Source organism: Chelonoidis abingdonii, chromosome 25 (genome assembly GCF_003597395.2).
Source record: "Chelonoidis abingdonii isolate Lonesome George chromosome 25, CheloAbing_2.0, whole genome shotgun sequence".
Lineage (NCBI taxonomy): Eukaryota > Metazoa > Chordata > Testudines > Testudinidae > Chelonoidis > Chelonoidis abingdonii.
Genome location: NC_133793.1, coordinates 11,030,479 through 11,046,649, shown reverse-complemented (window position 1 = coordinate 11,046,649; position 16,171 = coordinate 11,030,479). Strand labels below are relative to the sequence as shown.

The 16,171-nt window shown below is 56.1% G+C and overlaps 1 protein-coding gene across 1 annotated transcript in view; it reads left to right on the top strand.

Moving 5' to 3' along the window:
* Positions 1-16,171, top strand: part of FGR (FGR proto-oncogene, Src family tyrosine kinase) — a 39,552-nt gene that overhangs the window by 865 nt on the left and 22,516 nt on the right. The window lies entirely within an intron of this gene.

The window sequence follows — 16,171 nt, the reverse complement described above, 5'->3', positions numbered from 1 at the left end:
GCGCTGGGGAGGGGTGCAGGGGCGAGGGGGCGCGGCGCGTGTTTGAATCCAGCCAGCTGGCGAAGGGGGTCGCTCTGGTTCCCCGCACATGGTGTGTGAGTAGTGGGGGGGGGGGTCTGTCTGAATCCCCCTCTGCCAGGCATCCAGCTCCGGGAGCTGCGGCGCGATGGGGGCGCGGATGGGGTGGGGGAGAGATGAGGATCGCTGGGGGGGCTGGTGTCTCCGCCTTCTCCAGGGGGCTGCCGCCCCTCTGCCCGAGGCGCCCCTCTCGCTCGTGGCTGCGGGGAAGGAAGGCAGGCGACCTCCTTGCAAGCCAGGGGGCTCCCCGGGTGAAACAAGCGAGGCTCGCTTCATTCCTGTCCCCCTCGTGTAAATCCGGCGTAACCCCCCCCCGTGCGTGGTTGGCCCAGAGGGGAGCGAAGCCCCCGCTCCGCTTTGCTGGGCATTAAGCGGCGGCAGCAGCAGCAACAGAAGCGTGTTGCACAAGCAAACGGGCTTGTTTTCCTGCCTGCTCTGGACCTGGGGGCGGTGGCTGAAGAGGGTGTCACTTTCCTGCTAGCCATTAGTCGGGTGGCAGCCTCTTATTTCTGGCTGTGCCCGGGCAGGGGCCGGGGACACCCCTTTAGTCCTCACAGTTCAGATGATTTTGCCTTGGGGGGGCTGTATCTCTCCCCCTCTCCCCCCAGGAAAATGCTTGCATGGGAACCCTCCAGTCCCCAGCCACTGAGATGCCTGGTCCTTGGAACCAACCCTGCACATCACTGTCCCCTGGCCTAGTGGGTGGGGTGGGGATTAGCTCTGGGAGCCGCATCCCAGGGGCCCCCACGGGGGATGCTGACTCCGTGTCTGGGACAGAGGCCTTCAGCCCAGTCTCTGGTCCCATTTTTTCTGAGTTTATTTCTCTGTGCTAACTCCTGGCCGTGGCTCAGCTGGGAGCAGGAACCTTGCAGCTTCCTGTCTAAGCCCCCCGCCTGTGGGGAAGGGGTCTCGCTTCCCCTCCCCGCTCTGGGACGGGTTCTGGATTGTATTTGTGTCCCCCCCCCCCTCCGCTCCCCAGCCCGATTTCCTCCTCCTTCGCAGCCCCTCAGATCCGGGAATTGCTCTTCTTCCAGCGGAAATCCTGCGTTTCCCAGCCAGCAGCGGAGAGCTAGGGATGGGGAGGGGAGGTGGCAAGAGGTTACCATGGCTACCCCTGTAATGTGCTTTTCCTTTAGGCCGTTACTAATAGTGTACTTCCTCTTTCTTGTGGGAAGGGGGTGCGCCTGTGGATTAGTCTGTGTCATGGGGCTGCGTTTCATGGGCCCAGAGCAAAGGGCTGAAGTTGGCAGGGGTCCAGCGCTGACCTTTGGTGACCAAAGCTGCTCCCTTGTGCGGCTGCTCTGGTCATACGCTGGTGTACGTCCGATCAGACCCCCCGGGGGGGGCGTGGTCCTGGGGATGAAAGGCTGGACGCCACCCTGCCATTGTCCCCTTCACCCGCAGAAAGGGCACTCCTTTGAGCCAGTGGGCTTGTGGTGACTCGGGGTTGCAGCACAGGGAACGGTTGTTGGCAGCGTTGAGGATGGAAGGAGGCCTTTGGCCCCTTGGATACACTAGGGTAACTCCATTGACTCCGCTGGAGTCACTCTGTTTACACTGCAGCCACTCCCTGCCTGTTTAGGGACAGGTGCAGCAGCAGGGTGAGCTTCTGGCTGCCTGACCTGAGCCGAATGCCCTCCAGGAGCGTCGAGGGGGGATGTCCCTGTGACCCGTTTGCTCCTTGGCTTCTCTGCTCAGGCTGCGAGCAAAAGCTGCAGGTGATGCCAGGCCAAGGGTGGGACCTGCCGCCACCTTTCCTACAGAGGTCACGGCACAGCTGTGGGGTGGTGACAGCTGGCTGGGTCGGAGAGTTACAGCCTGAGGCCAGGGCTGGGATGGCAAATCCTGGCCGTGGGGAGCCCTTCTGCCCATTAGTAAAGCTCTAACTTATTTCCACTCCTCTTTGAGCCAACTTCTCCTTTCCAGGGTTTCATCCACGCCTTTCACTGGACCCATTGCTCATTCGATTTGCTGCTGTTTTGAATGAACTCCTGCCTCGCTCAAAAATCCTTATCCCTGTTCCGCCTGGCATCTTCCCCTGCCCCACGCCCACAACAGAGCGTCTGTGGACTAATAGATGGGTGGCTAGCACTTCCCTGCTGACTGGAACAGGTTGGCAGAATCTGCTTGAAACCTCCCACGCTGGTAGCAGGTGTCCTTCTGGCTGATGAAGGGCAGAGTGGGTAGTAGAGACTCAGCGGAGCAGATTCCTCATTCCTGCCTGCAGATCTAAGGGGGATGGTAGCACATGGGGGCTCCATCTGAGACTGAGCCCCCTTTGTGTCAGATGCACAGAGACAGATGCCAGAGAGCTCGCCGACTAAACAGGCCAAGAGTGGAAGCAAGGTAACATCTTCCCATTTTACAGATCAGGTGCTGAGGCCCAGAGCGATTCCCTCACTTAGTCAGGATCACGCATGAAGTCCTTGGTGGAGCAGGGAACTTGCCCCATATCTCCTGCATCCCAATTCAGTCCCTATCTCCTGTCCAAGCGGTTCTCTACAGAGATGATCCAGGGTGTGGGCTGAGCATTCTGGAGGGAGGAACTCCAGGAGCAACCAAGTGGAGGGTGGAGGTTTAAGTGGAACTTTGTTACTTTGCTGATAATTTCTTTTTCTTGTTGCTTTTGCTGTAAGGTCTTAGGACCCTGTCAGGGATCAGGGTTCTGATGTGTTAGGCAGTTGCAAATAAGTAAGAAAAAAGACAGTCCCTGCCCCCAAAGAGCTCACAATCTAAGATTTAGTGAATATGCAACAGGTGACTAACAAGAGGGTGGAAGGACAAGCTAACAACAAAGGCGGGTGCATGAATCATGGTGGTCACACGGATCGATCCCCAGGGAAGGGGTAATTGTGATACTCTGATATTCTGAGCATGGTGCAAGAATCTAGGTAGAACAGAATCACACATTGACTTGGACCAGAGTGGGAAAAACACCTTCTGAGAGCAGGGAGCTCTGAGCGCTTTATGGACATTCATGATGGAGCCATGCAGGCCCCTCTGGGAGCGGGGTGTGCAGGGATTATTGAATCCATTTCATAGGGGGTGGGGAACAAGCCTCTGAAGTTGAGTGATTTGCCTAAAGTCACCCAGTGAGCTGCTGTTAGAGGTCGGAGCAGAACCCAGGAGTCCTGACTCCCCGTCTCCTGCCCTAACCACTAGGCCTGCCCCCATCTCAAGGAAGGGATTGCTGCCTTCTACGTAAAGGCCTCTGTCCCGCACCTCGTCCTCAGCTACAGCCCCTCTGGACTTTGGGATGAGTTTAGCCTGGACTGGGTGCTCAGGGCCAGGTGTGCTGTGAGTTCCTGAGGGCAGTGAGATGATGGAAAGCCCAGCAATTCTCCTGCCTTAAAGGAGCAGTGGGCTTTAGCAAGACCATGGCTTCCTTCCCATTTCGGGGGAACTGTCGGCTTCCTTAGATGAGTCCCAAACACGGCCAGCCCAGACTTCGAGGTGGTCTGGATTCAAACTCCGCTGTCTCAGATCTGCTAAAACTAAGAATCCATTCCCAAGGCAGGATGGTGCGATTGCTCTGGGTCAGTCGGGGGGCAGGCTGGAGGGTTAGGCAGCAGAAAAAGCATTTGTGGGCTCTGCTGAGCTGCGGTGTGTCGCATGAGTGCGCTGTATTTATACGGGGAAGGGGGAGAGCGGAAGTAGCTGTGTGCACACAACTCGCTGAGCGCGGTGCTGGGTCCTAGACTTCTACCATGCAGTTTAGCTGGGACAGGAGAAAGAAAGCTTGGGCTGACCTGTAAAACTCCCTGCGTGGTGTGTTTCTCTGAGTTTATTTCTCAAGCGTTGATTCTCCTCCCCCTTGATGTTTTGGGGACAATTTCCCCCTTCTTTTCCTCATGGGTAAATGCTGAGTCCCGCCCACCTGTAGATCTGAACTCAGAGCTCGTGCCAGTAGCCCACTCCCAGCCCCGAGGCTTGTGCTGAGGGGGGTCTTAAGGAATGAGGCCGTGACAGATTATCCCTGCACACACCAGCAGGGAATGTTGTACATGTGTAACTGGCCTCCCCCAGTGCGCACCTAGACATTTCCCTACAGCAAGACGCAGGCTCTGAAGGAGTGTTCGTTTCTGTGCAGCCACCCTGTGGTTCCATCACTGGCCAGGACTGAATCTGGGACGTCTGAACCACACTCTGCTACATTAACACCCGCGCTTAACAGCAGGGCCTGACATAACGCAGCAGTGCAGTGACGGTAACATGCAGCCCTCCCTGGTGTGCCATGCTCATGGACCTCGCCAGGGTGTTTAGGACCAAGGTGGAAGTGGGAGGCAGGGAGCGGGTCCAGCTTTTCTTCTCCCTGTTCCTAGCACACACAGAGAGGTGATCGTGGGGTGACCAGATAGCAAGTGTGAAAAATCGGGACAGGCGTGTGTGTGTGGGGGGGGGAGGGATAATAGGTGCCTATGTAAGAAAAAGCTCCAAAAATCGGGACTGTCCCTATAAAATCGGGACATCTGGTCACCCGAGGTGATCCCCTCCCCCAGGGGCTGGAGGTTGCATTTCCATCTCCTGGGGAATGAAGAGCAGCCCATGAGAGAGAATCAGTGGGAAAACCGTGGCTTGTCCCTAGATATCTCCTCCATAGCAGGCCGGGGAAATGGGAGATCAGTGCAGCTTTTGTGGCTAGCCAGCCCTTGGGTCTGTCTGCTGGGGATTTTCAGCAAGAGGCCGAAGGGTGCAAGATGGGCACATGCCCACGAGGGACCAGCTGGAGACCCAGTGACCACAGTGGCTGTCTGATGGCAGAGGACGTTGTCACTATAGGCTGGGTTCAGCCTGGGACACCTGGTGGCAGGAGACGCCCCCCTGCCCTCAAGTCATGCAGGCCCTGCAGGAAAGGACCTGGTCTAGTCTTCAGCCTGCTGCTCCCTTGGTTACAGGATGGATGTATCTGCCCTTGCGGCCTGAGCCACTGGCCAGATCTATATGCTGGAATCATCTGGGGCACTAGCCTCTCATGTGCTGACCACACAAGGCACTGCTTGTCCATTTCTCTCGCTAACTATTTAACATAACACACGCTTTCCATGTGGCTGCGTCCACCCACCCAGACAGCTGTCGAATGTGTCCTGAACGTTGCACTGGGGGCTGTGAAGACTGGAGAAACGAGTCCTTGATGCCAGGAAGGAAACCCTAACGGCTATTCCCAAAGCCGCATAATTTTCCCTAGCTACCCTGGAAAGGGGAGGGTAACAGGATGATAGGTTCTGTTCCTGGCTCCGCCACTGGTCACCATGTGACCTCAGCCAAGTCGTCGATTTGCCATGCCTTATTTTCCCCAGGGGGCTAGTGATCCCACCCGCCTCTTGCTCCGTTCAGCCTTTGATGCTGGATGTCGCAAGGTAATTTACCCTTTTAAAAGTCTGGGCCGTGGAGATCCACCGCTGGGCCGGGGGGCGGTAGGGAGCCTGGTGGGCTCTGAGTTGAGCAGTGACGCGGCTCCCGTACGCATCGGCATTCTGGGTTCCTCTTGGCCCGGATGTGACTGCATGAGGCAAGGCAGGCGTGGGTTGTGTGGGGGGTGATACTGCTGTCATGGGGCTGTTTGTTGGAGTTGGGGCGGGGGGTGTGCCTTGGACATTGGATAATGTGTGTGCAGCGTGTTGATTTCAGCCTGTGGGTTTTATTGCATGGTCTTTCTCCCCGCCCTGCCCTGCGGTGGTGCTCGCATACCTGGGGGCACCAGCCGCCCGTCCAGATCCAAATGCTGCAGGCTGTGTGGGGAGCGGGCTGTGGGGGAGTGGAGTCCTGCCAGCACTGCGCCCCATCCCCCCCCCGCAAAGCATGGCACAATCCCTCCTGCTCTTGCATTGATTTTTGGTGGTGTTGTGCTGATGTGACTGAGAGGAGCGTTTGGCCCTATCCGCCCTGGTAGCGTGAGACCTGGGCTGATGCCAGCCAGACTCCAGCCCCCAGACGACCTGGGCCGCCAAACTGATGCGCTTTGGGTACGGCAAGTTCTCTGTGTGTGGTTTCCCGCCATGGTCCCCCCACGTATCCCCTTCCCTACCCCTGCTCCACTTTGTGCAGGGAGCCCCATAGTTACTCAGCCAGCTGAACTTCTGGGGGTGCAGGGTGAACTCCTGCTGTTTGCCCCATCTCCATTGTCAGCTCCTACCTCCCTGTGGCTGGCCGAGAGGTAGCAGGGGGGCTCTGTTCCCAGGGGTCTGGGGCAGATGGGCCTTGAGTGTTGGCTTCTGTGGCTGGAAAACAAAGACGAACCAGGCTAGGGGGGAGGTGCACCCCAGAGCCCTCTTGGTGCCTCAAGAGTCGCTCCCCCCTAATACTACATGGAAGGGCTTTCTGGCCCAGGAGGGCTGGATCTCAACTTAGCCCCACGTCCAGCCCTCCACCCGCAACCCAAGCTGTGATCTCCCCTTAAGCACCTCTCTTCTGTCCACCCCCCTTCGGAGCTCAGCTTTCAAGGCAGCCCTGGGATTCCCCTCTTTGGGCGGCTCTGAAGCCCTCCCTCCCCCACCCCTTTACCGGTTCCCACCCAGCTTCCTCCGTGAGCTGAGCATGCTGGACCGGAATAGTGTGGCTTCCTCTCTGCCCCATGGTGCTGCAGCGCCTGTGCCTGCCCCCGCCCCCTGCTGCGCTGCAGACCCACTTTCACTTCGTGTGCCTCTTTTCACTGGGAGGTGACTGGTCCCTCGCCTACAACCCCTGCCCCCCCGCAAGCATCTCCTCTTGAGCCAGCCGTGGAATCAGCTCAGTCCTGTCTAATGTCAAAGTTAGACTCAGGACTCACAGTTTCAGACACTCTGTTTTATTAGCACAGCGCTCTGCTAATCCACCCAGATAATGTGAGCCCCATACAAGACACAAACTATCTTATTTATACAGATTAAAGGGGGGGCAGCACTTAGCAAGATAACAAAGGAAGCAGAATCTGATAAATTTACCTGGGCTAGGCATGCATATCTTATTTCCTTACTAACTATTACCGATCTTCTGTTAATGTTTCGCCATTAGCACCCTTGTTTATGCCTAATGTTTCTTTTCCTGGCACCTGTATTTCAACATTTCTTATTTCTGCTTAAAGGTACATACAACGTTTCTTTAATCCATTCTTATTTTTACAATATAATTCATTCTACTTTCACACTACTCTGGCCCTTGCGCCGTTTCTGGTCGCCCTGGGTCACCAATCCTCATGGCTGAGTGGAGAGGAATGCGCTAGTGTCTCAGTGCGCCCTTGCCCCAGAGAGGGAGGCTGTCTCCGTACTCAGAGGCACAGCTCACAGACCAAAACCTTCCCACCCCAGGTCTGCTCTCCTGTTGTGGAACAAGGAGTGCAGTTTGCACAGACTCGCTAGGCTCTCCACTGTGTCCCTCCCCCCACCTCACTCCTTTCTGGGTAAGCCAGCAAGATCGCCAGCGTGTCACTGAGGGCTAGCGCTGGCCTGCTGCAGCCTCGGGCAGCACAGTGCATTCTGGGGCCATGCCGCCTGGCGTGACGTGCTGGGCAGCTGGGGCAGTGCGCTGTGGCTGAGGAGCCGATGGGATATTCCATAAGGGGCAAGATTAGTGCATTACGGATGGAGGGGGAAGCCTGGTGCTCTTCAGTGCCCCCCATTCTAACCCTGTGCATATACCCTTCCTGCACCCCAAGTAGCCCTGGAATAGTCCCTGCCCTGAAGTCACGGGGCACTGGGGGAAGCATCTCCTTGAATTCTTGTCCTGCTGCTTCCCCACAAGAGAATGGAGCTTGGTGAGTATTTTGCATGGAGGAGACGACACTCAGCCGGCAGCTTCTGGGAAGCTCGGCACCCAGCACCTCGCCTTTCTCACAGCACTACGCTCTCGACTTTGCACTCACAGAGCCAGGGTGCAACTGTGGGAGGTGAGACCTGCTGGCGTTGTGACAGCTCCCCGGCCGGCCAGCTCTCTGCGGAGCAGGCTGCCTGTGTGCACAGATTGCAGCCCGAGCTGCCATCTCTGCTCAGGATGCTGGAGTGGTTCCCGAGAGCTGCCTCTCTGGCTGGCCGCGCACCTGTCTGAGAGCTCAGCCAGCTCCTTCCTCCTGCCGTGGAAGTAGAGCTGCAAGCCAGCCAACCCCCTTCATACCCCAAGCAGGAAACGAGCTGCTTCGCCCATCCTACAACCACCGCCATTGCGTGTGGGTAAGTGTCACTGGTCAGCATTGAAGCGCTGGAAGGCAGGTCTTGCAGGGAGCCCGCAGATTCCTGTCTGAGAAGGAGACAAAGATCTTAAACGCGTCCCATTTTAAAAAGGTCATGTGCCTGGGGCCACGCACAGAAATACCCAGCATCTGCCTGCAAATACGCAGTTAGCTTCTGAACCACAGTAAGCACTTTGGAGCAGGGACCATCTCTTTGCTCTGTTTTGTACAGCATCTAGCACAACGGGCGGTCTGGTCTGTGACTGGGGCTCCTAGGCGTTACTGTAAGCATGGATAAATAACAATATTTGCATGGGCAAATGCCAGATTTGCTTGCACAGTTGCATGCGGCCTCTGACCGTCTGCAAATCGTGACCCCAGAACAGAACTCTCAGAGCATTAACTCACGCTCACAGCACTCCAAAGCATCATTAACCCAACAGGTGGGGAAACTGAGGCAAGGATTTGCAGTAACCTGTCCAATGTCACCTAGCAAGTCAGTGTCAGAGCTGGGATTAGAATGCGGTAGTACCCAGTCCGCTGGTGTCAATTTGGAGCCACTCCACTGACTTTTGGTGACGTCATGCTGTGCCTAGACCAACATCACTAAGAAGTATTTGTTCTAGTGATTCCAGGAGTGTGAGGTGGGGGCTGGGAATCAGGACTCCTGGGTTCTTGTCCTAATTCTGAAACTCATTTGAGGAAGTCACTTATGCCAAGTTGTTTTGACAGTATCTGTGGGTACCCTGGTTGTTTGTGGGTTCCCAACTTTCGGTTGTAAGTTTTTGGAGTCAGCAGCATGTCAAGGTCTAAAAGTCACTGCTAGATCCTCTTTTAAAGAGACACTGTGTCAGGAAGTTTAGGTTCACACATCTGTTAAGACTTTGTTTCTTGCTTGTGTGTTACCTTTGATATGTTAGGACTGCGTGTGTGACCAGCCCTGCTTTAATTGAGGGTCACCCTGGAGGTTTCAGACCCGAGTTCTCCTACCTTAATTGAAGGAAGAGGGAGTGATGAGTCTGAGTCTTTACCAAAGATGTGCTTTTTGCCAAGTGTGTGTTAGATGTTGAAGTTAAATGGATACGTTAGCCTTATCTTGTAGTGATGAAAACCCAAGTCCAATGCATGAGAACTGGAAAAGGAAACTGACTAGAAATTGACTATAAAGAAATCTGAAAGTGACTAAGCTACTTTCACTGTGGGAGGTGTCATTACTGGTAATGTAGCAGCTGAATTGTGAGGTTTTTAAAATCTATATTACTGTTAGCCTACCAGTGCCCTCTTTTGAAATTACAGAGGGGCAATATCCTTATTTCCCCTCCACACTGTGTGGCTACGCTGAAACATATAAAGATAGCGCTGTTTGTCTCGGAACATGCCAGGAACTACGCAGAATATTCAGCATCCGTACCATGCAGCCATCTCTGGGGTGGAGGACAGCCTCTAAACATTGCGTGGTACTAAGTGGAGGAGAAATCAAATTCAGGACATCAGTATTTTAAAATCCCCACAGAGCAGACAAGACCTCTATTTTTGATAGCTGCTTTCAACTACCTGCAAGGGGATTCCAAAGAGGATGGATCTAGACTGTTCTCAGTGGTGGCAGATGACAGAACAAGGAGGAATGGTCTCAAGTTGCAGTGGGGGAGGTTGAGGTTGGATATGAAGAAAAACTTTTTCACTAGGAGGGTGGTGAAGCACTGGAATGGGTTTCCTAGGGAGGTGGTGAAATCTCCTTCCTTAGAGGTTTTTAAGGTCAGGCTTGACAAAGCCCTGGCTGGGATGATTTAGTTGGGAATTGGTCCTGCTTTGAGCAGGGGGTTGGACTAGATACCTCCTGAGGTCCCTTCCAATCCTTGATATTCTATGATTCTATGAAAAGACGGCCCCTTGCAATGTGTGGAACTCAAGTTATCTACCCTATAAGGAGGAAGAACTGAGTTTACCCTGCTGCAGTTTGAAGCTGTATTCCAAGAAGTGGCTTGAGGACGGAACACAACTGGGTGTGTTGCGGGCAGCACACTGCATAGTGTGTGTGGGGGGGTGGGGTCTTTTCCCCAGTGATCAGCGCTCTTCTCTGATTGAACCGTAGCTTTTTAATTCCCCTGTGCTCTGCCTTTTTGCCGCGGGGCTCAGGACAGCTTTTCCCAATGAATAAAATAATCAAAGCAAAGAGGACAGTGGGACTGGGCTGGTGATGGACTACGCAGGGCTTTTCATGCCCGCCTGACTGGTTCCAATCCAGCGGTGGTGATGTGGCAGGTGCGTCTCAGCGCAGGTCCCTGGACGAATGACCAGACTACGTGCTACAAAAGGTGCAGGTGGCAGGCGCAGCCCCGAAGCCGAGACAGGGATGGGCTGGAGGGTGAACGCTCTGCTCTCACCCCTATGGGCTGTCCTCCTAGGTCATGTTGACAATGGCTTGTGCTGATTTGAGCCAGCACAGGGGCTGCCTTCTGCTCGGTGGCACATCTCACCGTGGGGCTCTGGCTTCCACTGGAGTGAGAACCGCCGACTCCTCTTTCACGTGCCACTGAGCAGTTACCCAACAGTGTCAGCTTATAGCGATGGCTGAACTGGATTGCAGTCAGCGGCCTTGAGCTGGAAGGCTCTGCCTCCCGTCCCTTGAACCGTCACCCTTGGGATGCGGAGGAAGGCAAAGCACCAGCCTTGTCCTCGTTGGCCTGGAAGCCCCTGGCAGTCTGCGCTGGGGGGGAGCTGGGTGCATGAGGATTAGCCACAGCCCCGGGCTGCCTCTTTGTGGCTACTGCATCCCTAGGCTGAGCAGCCCTTCCCTGGCCATTGTGCGAGGCAGTGCCCATGACATACCATGGCTATGCAGCCGGAGACAGCAGGCCTGCTGGGATCTCTCAAAGGGGAGTACGGTGTGTGTGTTGGGGTGGTGGGGGGGTGGAAGTCAGGGCCTCCTCTCATAATGGCTGCAGCGCGAACAATAGGCTCTGGTGCCGGCTATTTCAAGCCTTCTGGTGCTTTCGCTAAGATTCCAATTACTGTTACCTTAATTACTGGGCAAGCCCAGCCGCTGGCAGTGGGATTAGCAGTGTGACAGCAGGATGCACTGTCAGCCACGGCGCTCGGCAGAGCCGGAGTCCGAGGAATGATTTCTGCCTTCCTGCAAGACGTGCCTCTGCGGGGTGTCCTCTCCTATGGCACGGCAGGACTGGAGTGCGGCATCCTCTGTGCATAGCAATCTGCGTCCCTCAGTGTGATGCCACAGGCCAGCAGGGCCCTCCCTTCTCCTCTCCTCACAGCGGGGGCTGGGGGAAGAGGGTCTAATTTACCTTCCAGCTGGTGTGTGCCGCTTTCAAAGCGGGAGGTGAGATTTCCTTGCCTGGCCCGTGAATGTGTCCGAAAGCTTCGTGACCTAGAGCGGAGATGGACGGGCCGGGAGCCAGGGGCTGCTTAGCAAGAGCCAGGCCCAATCAATGTGCAAGAGCCCAGTAGGGCTCCACCAGGCTTAGAAACTCCTGCTATTTCCCAGGTATCAGAACACGAAATCACTCTGAGCCCAGGTAGGAAAAGAAGCCTTGATGGGCTATTTACCAGTCACACTGAGATGCTTTCACCAGCGTCTTTTTCCAGGTCCTCTGGCGAGCAAGATGCTTCTGGCCCAGAAAGGTGAGAGAGCAAGTGGGCAGAGGTTGCTCCAGGCCAATGTGCAGGAAACTCCCCGGTCAGCTCCCAGTTCTGGCATCCTGAGGCTAATGGCCTGATCCTTGCAATGCGTGTGGCGTGGGGGTACGGCTCTGTCCCTGTAAGGAGCAGCGTGGGTAGGGTGGCTGACCCGAGGCCCTGAGCAGCAGGGTAGGGGACGTGGGGGCAGTCGGGATTTAAAGGGAAAGACGTGAACGAGCGGGATCGGCCGCAGAGAAAGCCGCAAAGGTGCGGAGATGGCTTCAAAGGGGGCACCATCTGCATCGGCGCACAGACGAACTGCAGCTAACCCGCTTGTTGCAGTTGCTCTTGGCAGCTCTGAAGCTAAATGGTGTTGGGCTGGGAGGTCTCCCAGTAGAACTCAAGGTCATCTAGGAAACGGTGACTCGGCCTGCAGCACGCCCCCCTCCTCCCCCCGGGCTCTCCTGGACCAGTGCCCGCGTAGGATGCTCTTCTGCCCTTACAAGTCAGGGTCTTACCAATCGGATCTAAACAAAGGTCCTAGATGTTGGGGAAAGCTCCTGGCCTCTTCTCCACAGAGGGGCACTAGTCCTGGCCACATAGGGGCAGCGGTAATGACCCGAGTGCCCAAGTGGGGAAATAATTCTACCCTTTCCTGCTGTTGGGTGAAGAACAGGATGGTGGAGGTGGCTCGCCTAGGAGGGGCTGCGGCTCACCTGCCAGGCAGCAAAGCCCTGTAGGAACTGGGGCCTCCAGGGAACCATCGCGTGCGTGACACAGAGCAAAGTCTGCCCCGTGGCCTGCAAAGCCCTCTTGGGTCCGCCCGGCTGTATAACGACCAGTCCCTGTTGTATATGTTCTTTCATCCCATACTTCTGCCCTGGAATAGGGCTGTCACTTGGATCCTGTGGTAGTGGGCACCTTAGAAACACCAGAGCTAGTTACTGTGGGCTGCACGGCGCAGAAGATGGTGCGGGGTGGGGGTCGGGGTTGGGTTATGATCTGTCTGACTGTAACAGCTCACACCCCAGCTGAGATCAGGGCCCACTGTGCTGAGTGCTCAGTGGACACACTGGGGACATCTGCAGTGGAGCTGGAGGTGGAATTTCCAGCTCACGTACCCCCACTAACCCACGGCAACAGGAGTAACGGGACGGGCTAGCAGCCCAAGTAGGTCCCCAGGGTTTCAGACAGGACTGTATTAGGTCTGCTGCGGCTACGCTGCTATTTTTAGTGCCCCGACTCATTCAGAGCTAGCGGGGGTATGTCTGTGGGAGCTGGTACGGCTGCCTCCAGCTCCCGTGCGGACACAGGCATAGCAAGAGGGAGACTCTCTGCCCTGAAGAGTTTGATGTCTGCACTGCAGTAAAAGGCCCATGGTGTTCAAACAATCCCTGCGGGCTAGGTGTGGGGGAACAGACCGGTCCAGGGCTGGCATGACAGGCAGTCGTCTGCAGCGGGCACGGAGCCACAGGCGCAGGTTTCATCCTGCCCAGTGACCGGAGCCGGCTGTGTGAGGAGAGGATGCTGATGGGGGGGGGGGGGGCGCCAGTGGGGAGTCTAGCTCTGGCTGCATCGTGAGTGGGGGAGGGTTGGGGGTGTGGCAGCGAAGGGGAGGGCTGGGCTGAGGCGGGCAAGGCCGGGGGCACTGGAGCTGCTGCTGCAATGCCCTGTCCTAGCTCAGGTAGCTCGGAGGTTACTCCATGCAAGGATTTCTACACCAGTTTTTCCCCAGCCCAACCAAGCCAGATTTCTTGTCTCTCTCTCAGCCTTTCGTCATCTGTACGCCGAAGATGGGGAGACCAGGTTCCCTCCCCGCTCAGCTGCCGGAACTGAACACTGTGGGGTGGGGGGATCCAGCCGGCTCTGCCCAGGGGGCCCTCCCAACACAATGGGTGCTCCGTGTACAGTGAGTCTGGCAACCAGCCAGCCTTGGCGCTGGCACAGCTGGGTGCGGCGCATGACGGCAGGATCTTACACAGCTCAATAGCGGCCTTTGCGGCTCCTGGGACCGGCTCCCTCTTACATATCATGGCGGGCTGGGTGGGGGGCTACCTTAGCAGCGAGACTTTCACTGCTGTGGCAGGGGGCCGCAAGGTGGCAGAGTGCGGGGACAGGCGTGTGGGCACAGGGTGGGCAGAGGGCACAGTCTTTCCCCCAGCACAGGATGGGCCTTTACTTAACAATTCCCTGCATCTTAGACAAGATGCTGTGAACCAGGTGGGGGCTGATGGGGGAGAGGGCTCTCTCTTCCCTCCCTGTCATCCCCCCCCCCCCCACACTTTCTGCCTCCTGTAATTCTGCATTCTGAGAAGAGCTTGCTGGGGACGATGCCTGTCTCTTTTGCTTCCCCCACAAAAAGTAAATTCTCCCCCTCCTTTGCCCAGTGCTGCCATGGAGAAGTGGGGTATAAATACAGAGGAGGGAATGAGCCCCCCCCATCTTATTGGGAGCTGGCTGGAGAGCATGAGTCTAAAGGCAGCAGAGAATCCTGTGGCACCTTATAGACTAACAGATGTTTTGGAGCATGAGCTTTCATGGGTGAATACCCACTTTGTCAGATGCATGACGAAGTGGGTATTCACCCACGAAAGCTCATGCTCCAAAATGTCTGTTAGTCTATAAGGTCCCACAGGATTCTCTGCTGCTTTTACAGATCCAGACTAACACGGCTTCCCCTCTGATACTTGAGTCTAAAGGGGCAGAAATGCTGAGGCTCCTGTCCCCTGTACCGAGACACCCTCTCTGCATGGGGTGCAGCAGCTAGGGGCTCGTTTTGTCCCTAATCCAGGGTAGCATTGAGCCTGGGATTACTTGGGTGGCAGGTTCAGAGGTAACTTGTCCTTCCTTCTTGCAAGGTGGGTGAACAGTGCTCAGCATGAGCCCTTGGGAATCCAGGCCCCATTTGCTAAAGACCCCTGGCCCTTCTCAGTAGGGGCTTTGCGTGGTGCCCTTGACTTGAACTCTCCCTCCTGGCAGTGCTGGACTGTGGGCAAGTGTCTGCCATCTTCCATCACAGAAGGGGCTGCATTTTAGTGGACCTGTCAGTGTATTGTCTGCAAAGCCGTTCTGGGTTCCTGGGGCAATACAGATGTGTCATGTCTCACTACTGTTCTCTCAGGAGGCCTAGGTTCTCTTCTCAGCTCTGACATGGCCCTGCTGCGTCACCTTGGACAAGTCACAACCCTGCTGTGTGTCTCAGTTTCCCCTCTCTCACCTCTTGTCTACCTAGATCATAAGCTGTTGAGGGCAGGGACTGTCTCTTAATGTGTGTAGTGGGGCCCTGATCTCAGGTGGCGTCTCCAGGCACTCCTGTAACACTCCGGAGGACAATGTGCTGGGATAGTGGAGAATCGTGCCCATGTGTTGCTGTTTGCCACCTTCTTGCTGTGCCTCTGGGCTCACTTCCAGCACCCTCTTGGTGAGGCAGCGGCTTCTCCCAGCCAGGATCCAGCCCAGGTGGTTTTGCACTGGATGAGACGCACTACAAGGGAGGCCTTTGACCACTATGATAATGGAGAGGGGAAGTGCCCACACTGCAGAGTGCTCTGCGGGAGGGAAGTCTCCTGTAGACAGGGCCAGAAGAGTTCAGCCCAGCCTGCGAGAGGGCCCTTTCTCCCAAGAAGCAGCCCCAGCCCCTCTGTAGGCAGCAATGCAGAGAGCGTTCTGAGGGGGAAGAAAGGGGAAAGAAATTTCAGCATCTCCCTTCCTGCTTCACCTGCCTGGGAACATCCCTGTGCGAGGAGCAGATTCCCCATAACCCCAGCTGTCGGTTCAGTATCTCGCAGCGTCAGGCCAATTAGCCGCGCCTTCTCTTCCTCTTCCATTCTGAGAACAGACGCTGGGCAGCCTGCCGCCCTGGCTGTGCAGCAGTGGAAGCCGGAATAAACCGGCGGTTAGTTCTGGGGGGGCTTCCCCATGCCGCTGCACCACGGGGACAGGGAAAACGCCTGCCTCAGCTGAGTGACCTGAGTGAGGGGCTAGCTGTGAGCACAGCCACAGGGCGAGTCCTGTCGGGTTAGCTGTGTTGCTTTAGCTTCCTCCACCACCACAAGGGATGTTCTCTGTGTTTGGGGGGTGGGCCCCTTCTTTTTCACCCATGAGGGGTGTCGGAATTCCCCCAGATCTCAAAGGCCAAAATGGAGCCCTGGGATCATGGAGTCTGACCACCACCATAACACGAGCCGGAGGACTGCCCTGAATAGACTCCTGCTCGAACGAGAGCAGATCTTTTAGACAAACGTCCCATCCTGGTTTAAAAATGGCTAGTGAGGGCGAATCCATCCTTGGAAAGCCGGGCCAGTGGATGGATACCCA